The sequence below is a fragment of the Notamacropus eugenii genome, chromosome 4 (genome assembly GCF_028372415.1).
Source record: "Notamacropus eugenii isolate mMacEug1 chromosome 4, mMacEug1.pri_v2, whole genome shotgun sequence".
NCBI classification, from domain to species: Eukaryota; Metazoa; Chordata; class Mammalia; order Diprotodontia; family Macropodidae; genus Notamacropus; species Notamacropus eugenii.
In genome coordinates, this window is record NC_092875.1 from 384349734 (window position 1) to 384354210 (window position 4477).

General features: G+C 40.5%; 1 pseudogene; it reads right to left on the reverse strand.

Moving 5' to 3' along the window:
- Positions 1-3622: 3622 nt before the first annotated feature.
- Positions 3623-4219, reverse strand: LOC140502619 (NAD-dependent protein deacylase sirtuin-5, mitochondrial-like; annotated as a pseudogene).
- Positions 4220-4477: the final 258 nt, after the last annotated feature.

The window sequence follows — 4477 nt, forward strand, 5'->3', positions numbered from 1 at the left end:
GAGCCCTGTGGGACACTCAAAATTAAAGGACATGACTTGCATGAAGATCCAGCTAAGGATATTGACTACCCAAGCAGCAGCACCAACACCAGCAACAGCATCACCACTGTCGCTCCTTCTGGAGTAAATTCCAGATTGGATTAGAATTTTTGGTTAAAACGCCAACCACAAGAAGTATATATTTACATGATTCATCTGGGCTGGCAGCCTAATTAAGGGCAAAATTTGTGGTACAGTAGGGGTTGGAGAACCTGATTTTGCAATTAGTTTCCATCATTTTCCTCCTGTTGGATAATGGGAAAGTCACTTTACCTCCATAGAACTCAGGTTCCTAATTAGAAAAGAACAGGTTGCAACTGATGACTTCTAAGTTCTGTCAATCTTTGTGTCTGTCACTTTTTGATGAATTTTTAGAGTCACAATGGTTTCTGAAGATTTTTAAATGACTATTAAAACAGAAGATAGTATGACCTAGTGATGTAGAATAAAAAGTCAAATGTACTTATCTGTTCCTGCAGTTCACTAGCAAACCATGATTGAGTTGTTGTTCAATCATTTCAGTAGTGTCCGATTCTCTATGACTCTATTTGAGTTTTCTTGGTAAAGACAATGAAGTGGTTTAGAATCTTCTAATCCATCTGATTGGTAGATGGGAAATTGAAGCTAACAGAGCAAAGTCATTTCCCAGGGTCACACAGTGGGTAAGTTTCTGAAGTCAGATTTGAACTCAGATGTTCCTGATTCCAATGCCAGTGGTTCATCCATTGCTCCACCTAACTGCCCAAAGAGTGCTTAGGATGGCTTTAATGTAGTTTTTACTTGGAAAGACTATGGGGACAAAATTCAGCAAATACATGAAAATTGTTTGTAGCACTTCTGCTTAGCCCCCAAATTGTCCAAAGAGAAAAAAAGGAATTTTCAGGACCAATGTGAACTCACTAACCAATTCTTTGGTTTGGGGGCAAAACAAAGAGGCAAGTAATAATCCACAAGATTGAATGAAATTAATTCCTTCTAAAATTTGTTTTGACAATGAAACAAGATCAATTTATGTATGAGACTGATTTTCTTTCATTGTCTTTAGTTAAGTCAAGCATATAACAGTATCTGCAGTGGAAAAGAAATCTTTAGTCATGGTTTCCTTGAAGCTGAAATGAATAATAAAGAAGTTAGTGATGCTATTCACATTGCTACAGCTAAAAGCCTGTCAGCATTTGCATTATAAATCTAGTTTTGTTAAGACTATTATAATTCAGGTGGATAAAAAAATGATTTTCATCTAGTTTAAACTTCATAAGATGCATATTAAAGCCATAAATGATGTAATTTAAAGCAAATGGGAGAGAGGGAAGGGAAGAGCAGACTTTTTCTCTTATTCCAGTCCTCCTACATTTGAAAAGTAGAATCTGACCAAACACCACTCCCTCAAGATCTTTTGAGAAGGAAATTGTCTAAAAGTTTAGAACTGAAAGGATAAAAACATCCCATTGTCTTTGGTCTGTGGGACAAAACTGAGGTAGAATAATCCTTCAGAGATATCATGTATTTCAAGCACCCACCTAGTATAGAGTAGATGTAATAACTGAAGAGCAATTGTTTCATTTTTACCCAGGAATCATGAGGGTCTTCCCCTCCCAGTTTGATTATACTTTTTATTATTAAAGGGGCCATCCCTTGAATAACTCAAAGAAGCCTATTCATTGAATGAGTGTATCTCACTCAAAATAAGATTATGATAAGACCTAAGCCTGAAAGGGCCAGAGTCTCACATTGCCTCCTGGGCCATTTCCAATCGTCCTGATGAATATCATATCAATGGACCCAGATGACTCAGAAGAAAGTGAGGTTGGTGACCTTGCACAGCTCTCTCTCACTCAAATTAAAATCACCTGCAAGTAAGTTCATCATCTTGATTTCATTGTCCTCTAGACTGAAGGACAAACACGACCCTAGATCTCCAACCCCCACAAGGAAACACTAAAGTCATTCTATATAAATCATCCTTTTCCTATATCACTGCCTTTGTTGAGCTCCTTGCTAAATCTCAGACCTGCTGTTTTTGCTTTAATAAAGCTCCCAAAGGCTACAGAGACTGTGTAAGTGAATTCTTTCACATTTGTACCAATTCTCCCATCTCTCTCTCCAAGAACACATCCCATATGCAATCATGAGCTCAATTGCCCCATGTAGTTTCATGTATGATTTCTTGAGATACTGTATTGGAATCTTAGCTCTGATTAAATTCATCAGGATTCAAATAGTTATTTGAAGGCCTAACACCCTAGTAGCTGTAGCACTTAATGATTAGCCAACAATAGGTACCAGACCAAGACTGATTTGGTTGCCATTTGGACTTAGATAGCTGGGGGTGGTGGTAGATGTAAATATCAATTGTTTCTCTTTTGTCCAGAAACCAGAGGGTCTTATCCTCCCAGACTGATTTTTTTGACTAGGTAAAAGAGACCATTTTTGGAGTCATTTCTTACCGCGCCTTAATCATTGAACGGGGATGGAATGGGGGAGGCAAGTAAAGGCCACCTGAAGTCTCCCCCAACCCCTCCAACTCCTTTAAAAAATTGCTTTTAACAGACTCTAGAGCAGAAAAACCCACAAAAAGACAGAATGAATCAAATTTCCAGCCCAAGAAACCTTGGAATGTTGTCAGGAAAGGTTTGTTTCGTTAGGGTGAGAGAGAAGCACAGTTCAGCACAGGATGCACTAGAGCAGGCTTGGCTTCAGCAAACACAGACAAGGCTTCAGCATGACTGAATCACTGGAAGGAGTGGCATTTTCCAGAACTTTCAGCCCACAGATGCCAAAGACAACTTAGAAGGTCAGCAGGAAAGCTCTATCACACCTGGAGGAGAGTGGAACACAGTCCATCACAGCTCACAACAGCACAGCTCTGGCACCAGCTAATGAGAAGCAAGCCTTGGGAGTGACTGAGTTAGCAGCAGTAGTGGTAGTAGTTATTTCCAGAGCTCTCAGACCACAGATAATAAGAGAATCAAACAAGGGGTCAGAAGGAGATTACAGGGATCTTTTTGCTGGAATTGAGAAAGGAATCTCTCACTTTTTCCATACTCAGATCAGGGTCCTACTCTTAGGTGACAGTCGCAAGGCAAGAAGAAGCAATAGCACAGCCGAGCTTGTGGTCACAGTGGAGAGGAAGGTTTCCTCACAGTTCCAGGGCAGAAAAGAGTGCTTATGGTCAATAAAAGACCAGAACAAAGGGCAGGAGATAAGGGAATACTTATCCTTAGACCACACCATGTTGGAAGAACTGAAAACTTACAGGCCCCAAGGAATATCTATGAAAACAACTGCACAAAACCCTTGAAGCTTGGGACACTGTGCCTTCCATACTGGAAGCAGAGCCATAATTTAACAAAGAATTAAAAGTCTAAAAATAAACTGAGAAAATAGAAGCAATGGGGGAAAAATGACTACAGAAAGTTATTATGGTGACAAGCAAGTTCAAAGCACACACTTAGAAGAAGACACCCAAAGCTCCTACATCCTACATTGAGTGAGTGAGGACTGTGCAAAAACATTAACTTCACTTTTTACTCCACATCTTTCTGGATTCATTGGCCATATGTAGATCAGAATGACTGGAAATTTAGCCCAGGATGCAGTGGGAGACTTTGGTCTTTTTGTAATTCTCTGCCACATTTCCACAACTGATGCATCGTGTTTTAAATAAGTTGCCATGAATTTCCAGGAGGTTCTTGGTGCCTGCTCTTCGATGGAGCTCATCGATATTTTGAGTGATGACCACCACAGGTCTTCCTTGAACACTCAGCCAGGCCTCACACTCTGCAATTGCTGTGTGGGCTGGGTTGGGATTCTTCTTCAGCATCAATTCCCACCAGTAATGGTAGAATTCCCACACCAGAGAGGGATTCTTCATAAAGGTCTCAGATGTGGCTAGATCTTCAGTTTTTCATTTTCTCCAGAAATCACGAGGTCCTCTGAACGTTGGTACACCGTTTTCAGCACTGAATCCAACCCCTGTAATAATGGCTATATGCTTTGCCTTAGCAAAGAATTTCTGAAAATCTGCCATGGTTGAACTTGGATGAGACATTGCTACACAAGTCTTTAAGGTTTTATGGGCTGGAAAAGTGTTCAATCCCAATTCACAAAGCACTTGAAGAATCTGATGTCTAGTTTCAAAATGGAGCAGACGCATCACGATTTCCTTAATAATTCTGCAGGGGACATGAACGGCGGTGCTGGTGGAAGTACCCCCCTATGCCCAGCAGCAGCTCCAGCTGTCCTCCACGGGGAAGGAGGAGCAAGGGTGACTTTGGTCTTTTTAAACTAAGATCTTTTAGAGTTCTCCCTTTGAGTGAGGTAATGCCCATTCACTGAATAGGCCTCTTTACCAAGTGAGTCAAGGGATGACCCTCTTAATAAAAAAAAAAAATTAAATTGGGAGGGGAAGACCCTCAAGATTTCTTATTAAGAGAGA